This window comes from Ochotona curzoniae, unplaced genomic scaffold, assembly GCF_017591425.1.
Source record: "Ochotona curzoniae isolate NIBS_2020 unplaced genomic scaffold, NIBS_Ocur_1.0 scaffold_4505, whole genome shotgun sequence".
Classification (NCBI taxonomy): Eukaryota; Metazoa; Chordata; class Mammalia; order Lagomorpha; family Ochotonidae; genus Ochotona; species Ochotona curzoniae.
In genome coordinates this window covers 44,540,148-44,548,831 of record NW_024467118.1, presented here as the reverse complement: position 1 = coordinate 44,548,831, position 8,684 = coordinate 44,540,148, and positions in this window count along the sequence as shown.

Below are 8,684 nucleotides of genomic sequence, written 5' to 3'. Positions count from 1 at the left end.
AAATGATCAAACTAAACAGTGTGTGTGTAAAGATATTCTTTATTAGCTAATCCACATTCACATTATACAAATTAACATGTGCTACTGGAATTCATACATAATCGTCCCATTTATTTCAGACATACCTAAAGGGTAATATATAGTAGATGGTGACAAATATGCTATTCAAATCTCTTTCTCTCTCTCTCCCTGATTTCTTTGACTTCAAATTAGTCAAGCTGTTTGGGATATTAACCAGTGAATCCAGCTGACTTAAAAATATAGAAATATGCCATGCAGACTCTTATAGAAAACTCCTTAAGAGCTCCCATTATCTACTGAAGAACTAATGCACTTCCTTAATTGTGCCTGCTGGGTGATCAGGCTCTACTGACTGAGGAATGCAGGCCCACACAGAACCGTAGGGCTGTGAAAAGGACATTTGCTCAGCGAGAAATGCTGCAGAAGCCCTTTGACAAATGAGACAAAGCAAGTCAAGTAATAATAGAAAGGCTTTTGGAACATTTTCAGTAATTTGGTTATAACTAACTCTAGAGTGCATTAGCAAAAGATTCTTAATCAGACCCTACTTTTCCATTAGAGAGACTAATTACAGTGTGTCTTTTATTGGTAGATTTATTTTTCCTCCATAAAAATGCTTAGCAAATATAAACTAATTTGTTCCAATTTCCCTTTGTCCACATCTCTGTTTTGTGAGAGAGCCTAATGTTGTCACATAAGAGACTGCACACACAGAGGGCACTGTTCACTAAATAATCCCTATTCTGCTGGCGAATGATTAAACCAAATCCACATTAACAGGAGATCAGCTCCCATTCCTCAAATGTAATGTCGGTTGTAAAATCTTGTTTTTACAAGTCTGGTTGAATTCCACTATCTTAATTCTGTTTCTTTTTAGAAAAATGACTTTCATTCTGAGTGATTTATTTTTCACTTGCTGAATATATCTTGCTAGGCCAGTGATCTGCTTTAAAGGACATCTAAATTATGAGGCTGCAAGGGGAGGGAGAGGAGGAAAAGGTATTTGTCTCATGCCTGGGTGACTAAAACTACAGCTAATCCAATGTAATGCTTCATTGAGATAGGTTTTTCCTATGAGCCAGAGGGACTCCTGCTTGCAGGTATGGTTTTTAAGATACTGTAGGAAAAAGAAATACAAACTGCTTCAGTTCTTGAGCTGTTGCCTTTTTCAAGAAAGTATTATCAAAAAATTTCTATTTGCATGTACAACATAAATAAACAACTGCCACTCTAGAATCCACAAATACTAAAACAAAAAACTGTAACAATATGTCAAAAAAAAGTATGCCATAAATTTGGAGGAAACAGTACCTGTATCACTTCACTATCTTCACTATTTTTATTATTCTTAATTCAGAAAATTTTGGAAGCCACAAACTATGTTCAGGTTACTCCATTACATTCTTTCTGTTTTGCTATGTTGTTTGATTGCTTTAGCTTTCATAATTTAACAGAAAAATATTTCTATTTATCCACATTTTGCAATTGAAGACATACTGCAAAATCATTGGTCCTATAACTAGCTAAGATCAAAAACATTCAATTTAAATTACCGATAGACCCTTCGAAGCATACTTTATTATATTTCTACTGTGTGCCAGCCTTTAAACACACACTCATCTCTTGGAATGCTGCTAGAAATCTCATTGTCTCAATGTTTTCTAGGAAATGCTACAGAATTCATTGTTTCTCAGTCAGGTTTATATGCAGATCTATGTACCATTTATTTATACTAGCAATTGTAGCCACTCAATTCAATATATTTTGAGTGCTGAGGTTAAATATAGAATGAAGATCAACTATGGTTGAGCAAGAAGGAATTCTACCAGAAGACAGCATTTGGACTCAATCTGCAAGTCTTCACCATGTCTCCAGCCTTCGTCTTCCCTGCAGATTAACATTTACTACTCCGAAGTGCATGGATCAGTTCTGTAATCTGAAGCTCCCCTTTTTGCTATCCTTAAATATGCACATATATTCTGATTTTATTTTGTTTGCTTTCTTTTGTTTCTGGAAAAGCTCAGCTAATAGAATACTAAATATAACTTGGAGTTCAAACATATCAGAGTTTCAATCAAAATATGAGATAAATAGTTATATATAAGGTAAATATGTATATACATCTATTCTCAGATCAACTGTATTATGCAGACTACAATGCCAGGAAATGAAGATGTAGTATAACATGTACCCCTACTCCCAAATAAAAGAAGGACTCCCAATGAAACTGTTAAATATATTTTGACAATGGATACTAGACTTTTAAAAAGGATTTAATTATTATTGTTATTGGAAGGTCAGATCCACAGAGATTGTCTTTTTGGTTTACTTCCCAAGTGGCCACCATGGCTGGAGCTGTGCTGATCCAAAGCCAGGAGCTAGGACCTTCCTCTGGGTCTCCCACATGGGTGCAGCATCCCAAGGCATTAGGCCATCCTCCACTGTTTTCCCAGCTACAAGTAGGGAGCTCAAAGTGGAGTGGAACATCTAGGACACAAACCAGTGCCCATCTGGGATCCTGGTGCATGAGAGGCAAGGATTGCCCAGATACTAGACTTTCTACCATTGTCTATATATCTACAATGCATGACATAGTAAATAGCAGATGTTGGACTTGTGACTGTTGCTGGAGGAATAAATTATTGTAATAACATGGAGGAAAACAGTGGAGGTGGGGGGAATATGAGGATGGGGAATGGAATATCTGTGTCTATGGATAACAACAAAATGAAAATCTCAGTCTAACAAACAACAAATAATAGCTTAAACAATCTAGTAAACTGATAGTCTGAATACATATGAACATAAATTAAATATCACTGACATAATAAATAAATAGATGAACTAAGTATGTAATGATGTCTCATTGATTTCAAAAGATGCTAAAAGAATAAATGGAAAAAGTAGGTGAACTAATGTCTAAATGTACTATTATTACATTATCAAATGTGGTCCATAGGAAAAGTGAATATGTAGATAAAGAAGGTGACTATGTAGACAATAGAGAAAGAAAAAATTGAAATGTGTCTACACAAATTTTTAAGACAGAAATGTTTTTAAAAGCAACCAAATTTTTCATCATGGGTGATAAATCATTAAAAATATTTCTTGATGACTGAATTTTGCTTCTTTTTGGAAAGTCTGCAGTATGGTAGGTATTTTAAGAAGGGAGAGCACACTGCAATCCTGTGCACTGCAATCACTATCCTATTTTTTAAAATAGATAACAAGGTTAAAATGCCAAGGGGAGAGATGGGGCTAGCTTTGTGGAGCAGTGTGTTAAACTGTCTCCTGTGTGTCAGTACCCCACTGGAAGTGGGTTTAAGCCCCAGCTGCTTTCCCTCTGTAATTCTGCCTTTCAAATACATGAATAAAAATGTCAAGCTCGGGCTGGAACTGTAGCACAGGGAGTTAAGATGTTACTTTCAAAGTCAGAATCCCATAATGGAAAACTAATTCAAATGCCAGATGTTCCACTTCTGACCTAGTGTCTTGCTAAAGCATCTGGAACAGCAGAAGATGATGGCTAAAGTCCCTGGACCCCTGCCATTCATGTGAGAGCCAAAGATGGAGGTTATGGCTCCTAACTTTAGCCTGACCTTACCCTGGCTATTGTGGGTCCAGTGAAAATGAACCAACAGATTGAGATTTCCTTGTGTCTTCCAATCTCCACGTTGTTCTTTTTTTTTGGGGGGGGGTAAGATTTATTTTGTTATATTATAAAAGTCAGATATACAGAGAGGAGGAGAGAGAGAGAGAGGAGGATCTTTCATCTGATGATTCACACTCCAGGTGGATGCAATGGCCAGAACTGTGCTGATCAGACGCCAGGAGACAGAAACCAGGAGCCTCTTCTGGGTCTCCCACACGGGTGCAGGTTCCCAAGGCTTTGGGCTATCCTGGACTGCTTTCCCAGGCCACAAGCAGCAAGTTGGATGGGAAGTAGTGCTGCCAAGACATGAACCAGCACCCATATGGGATCCTGATGTGTGCAAGGTGAGGACTTAACCGCTATGCTATTGTGCCAGGCCCTGTTCTGCTACACACACACACACACACACACACATTGTTTAGACAGGTGAACAGCACTGTGTATCCTGTTTTAGATGAGTTATTTCTGATACCAGCATGAAAAACAGTGAGGTTTATTACCTAACTACGAAGTATTCAAACATTAAATCTTAAAACAAACAAACAACAACAAAAATAACTTCCAGGTAAATGTGCAAAGAATTAGTAACCAAAAGTTATCAAAACTCTGTTGCTGGGCTTTAAAAAAGTAATTTTTTTTTTTTAAAAAAAGAATCTTTGTAGTACACAAAGTACAAGTTTTATTTCATGCATACATGTTCCTTCTATAATCATGATATCACATTTTAGATCTCAGTGCTCTAAGGAGCATTTTGATTTTGAAAACAGAATGTCTTTATCTTCTTCATGAATGTAATGTTCACTTACAGCCATGTAACAAAATGTGGATTTCACTACACATTAAAATAATTGTGGCTTTCAGAAAGGCCATCATAAAAGGGTTGATTTTACTTGCTGTTTAATTACCAACAGAGCTCTAAACATCTGTGGAAAGCCATATGTGTATAAGCCTGAAGGACTCAGATTTATTTTTTCATTTAAGTTTTTAAGTGCTTGTACCTGCATCCAAACTTCTCATAAATACATAGGGGCAGAGTTTGATATTTTTAGTTATTTTAAATACCATGGCAGTGTTTTAAAATTTGACTTGACCTATAAACTATATCAATGTTTAGCTTAATATTAAATAAATACATTTATTTTCCCAGAACTGAATACATTTTTATGTAGACAGCTGGGATATTAGCAAATGTCAACATTTGTATAATTCCTATTTTTTCCTAGCATAAAGTTGTTGCCACAATATTCAGGGAAAAATGGAACGTTAAAAAAATTGCATTTCAATTCTTTGCTCCAAGCTTATATTTTAAATTCCATTTACCAAGACTTTTTGAAGGAAATTTGTTTAACACTGTGAATTAGTATTATATATATATATATATATATACACACACACATATATATCTCAATCATACTATCATATATCTGATATATATCATATATATATCATACTACTGTATATATAGAGAGAGTGAGAAAATTATAAAATGTGGTCAAGCTGGGGCTGGGGTATCACTAGAATTTCAAGGATGACAAAAGCTTACATTGTCATTCTCCTCTAAAGCAAACAGAACAAGTAGAACTGGTAGGAAGAAAGAGAATGCATTCTCTTATAAAGATTTAGCACTATAAACAACTAATGACCAACCAGATATAGAAGTTCAGTTGCAAATTTGGAGTTGAATTTTATATTATCATGAAATCTATGTCTATCTATGACATTTGACCATTTGTCCTAAAACAATAACGATTTATGAGTTTCAACCTATAAGTAAATTCCAGCATAAAATTTTGATGTGATTTAAGAAACTGGGGAATTGGTCAAGGTGGAAATCAGGGGTAGGGAAACTTACATTTAGTATTAAACAATTTTTGTTATCTCCAAAGGTGGTATTTTCAGTGCATGCTCTGGCCATCCTTTGAGACCTCCATTCATCTAAAAATGTATTTTCTATCACTCCATAGCATAGAGCATTTTTTTCAGATCCAGTAGTTTCATTTTTAAATAATCTTCTTTGAAGTATATATTAGTAGTAATGGACTTGAGAAGCCCATATACAGAATGTTTTTAGAAGTCAGTCAATAGTAATCAAAGTTGAAATTAAATTATAAGATGTTCTGACTCCAGAAATTCACCTCCATACGGTACAAGCAGTAGAAGAGAAAACCAAACACATTAATGATAACATGTCACTCAACTGTCCTGATTTGGTCACATATTAAAATATTTAACCAGGGGAATTTTAGTTAGTCTTTTGGCTGAGAAAGTGGGCATGTGCTAACATGTGGTGGATAGTGGTAGTTTCAAACATCAGCCTTGTGTCCACCAATATTCAGTGTATCCATACCTGCCTAGTGTCAGAATAAATCCTTTAATCGAGCTTGCTTTGGGATGTATATAATTGAGAGTTAGTCAATTTGAAAATTGCTTGGATCTTGCTATAGTGATTGACTAATAAGAGAGCTGTGTCACCCAATGTAGGACCCAATAAATTAAAGTCAATCATTTGGTTCAAATATTTGGGACAGAATTATTATCTTGCTAGATCCGAATCTGGAAACAGATCTAGAGATGCAGAAGTTTCCATTCAGACGCTTTCGTCTTACTGGGAGAGTCAAAAAATGGAGAAATAATGAGCAAGCTTAGCATTTTAAGTTTGACAGTAGCTACGCTGTACCTGATGCAAATCCTTCTGTGATACGCAAAGCTGAATTAGACCTTGTATAGTTTTCTCTACAAAAAGTTTTGACTAATGCATCAGGAGTGTGAGTTGGATGAACTGAGGGCAGTAAAAATCATTAATTTACTTTCATCTGCCTTGCTCTTCATGAGTAAACACTGCTTAGTGGTTCTCAGCATTTAGAGATCCAGGAGGAGAAAGACCTAGTTACATTTCATCTAGCACATGCTTATAAAAAGTGAGAGACATCACAATATTAGACTTCAGAACATACTACAGGCAGCAATAATCAAAACAGTCTGGTAGTAGTATAAAAATCGGCAGGTAGAACAATGAAACAAAACAGAAACCCCAGAAACCAAACATATCTATACATCTACAACCAGCTAATACTTGAACAAACTAGCTAAAATCAGTACTTTGGAAGAGAACAGTTTAACAAATCGTGCTGGGAAAACTGGAGCTACATCTGCAGAAGTATGAAACAAGCTATCCACCTTATACCTTAAACAAGATTTAAGCATGAATGGATCAAGGTTCTAAATCAAAGAGATAGTGTTGAATAACTAGAAAATATTGAGGAAACTCTGCAAGACATTAGCATAGGCAGAAAATTCTTGGAAAATACTCCAGAAGCACAGATAATGAAACAAAAATAGACAAATAGGATTATATCAACTAAGAAGTTCCTGCACTACAAAGGAAACCATCAACAAAGTGAAGAGGTAACAGATGGGATGGGAGAAAATATTTGCAAATTATACAACTGATAGAGGATTAATGTCCAGGATCTATACAGAACTCAAGAAACTCAACACACACACACACACACACACACACACACACACAACCATTTAAGAACTTAGCAAAAGGCAACCATAGACAATTTTCAAAGGATGAAATTCAAATTGCCAACAGACATATGAAAAAATGCTCAGTCTCTCTACCCCTGAGAGAAATGCAGATAAAAACCTCAGTGAGATTTCACCCCACCTTAATTAGAAAGATTATCATTCAGAAATCAGAAAAAACAAAATGTTGGCAAGAATGTGGGGGAATGGAACCCTAATCCATGGAAATGTAGACTAGTATAACCATGTGTGGAGACGCTCAGAGATATAAAGATAAATCTACCATATGATCCTGCCCTCCCATTCTACGAAATTTATCCAAATGAAATAAAATCAGCATATTAGAGAGCTGTCTGTACCTGCATGTTCACAGCAGCTCAATGTACAATAGCTGAGACTGAACAGTTAGCCTCTGAGGTTAGAAGTGATACGCAGAGATTCTAGGCAGAAAGGTGATGGTGAATCATGGAAGTAGTTTTACATGCAATAGGGGAACTGCACTTCATCATCCAAGTGAAGGAGCACCAGTTGCTGATGTCTGGAAAGGGTCCCTCATGATCATGTGTGTCACAAATATTCACCTGAGCATTAGGTAGGGGTGGACTAAGCCCAGGATCATCCTTGGTTCTTATTGGCTTTCAACATGATCTGATCCATACCTGTTAAATAAGACTAATTGTTAATTGTCCTTCTTCAATCTCAGACTTATCTTTATCTGGGCAACATATTAAGTGTCTGCTCTAATAGTTGACCAATATAAACTATGTTAAGCTGGAAAAAGTTAGAGGGCAGTTGGAAGTCCAGTTAATGAAGTCACTCTAGAGATAGCAACCTAAAAATGCTAGCAGCCGCTCATATGCAAAAAACAAAAAAACAGAAACATGTTATTGTACTACAGCTGTATCTTGATTTATTCCTTAACATATTTTATTATTCATTATTATTCATATTAATTATTTATCTGTTTGTTTACCCATCTAATATCAAATAATTTAAGGGCAAGGACTACACCATCAAATTCTTTTCCTGCTATGTAGATGTATGAAGTGTTTTGAATGAACTACTTAATGAATAAGTACTCACTGATATGAATTAATACCATCTACTAGCACATTTCACAATGAGAACTAATGATTCAAGGTCTTTGCAGATATATTCTTGTTATTCAAAGGAAATGAATTGGTGTCCATGTAAGTTTATTGTATATAGTAGTATATATTCCAATTATTTATTTCAAGTTGTTTAGGATGACTCTATCATATTCTGCCATCAAAATAGTTATTAATTAAAAAATAATTAAAGGAGCAGTGCAGTGTCTCAATTGGCTAATCCTGTACCTCTAAACAACAGCATCCATCCTATATGATGCTAGTTTTGTCGCAGATGGTCCATTTCCCATTCAGTTCCCTGCTTATGGCCTGAGAAAGCACCAGAAGATGGCCCAAAGCCTTGTGACTCTGCACCCACAGGGAGGACCCTG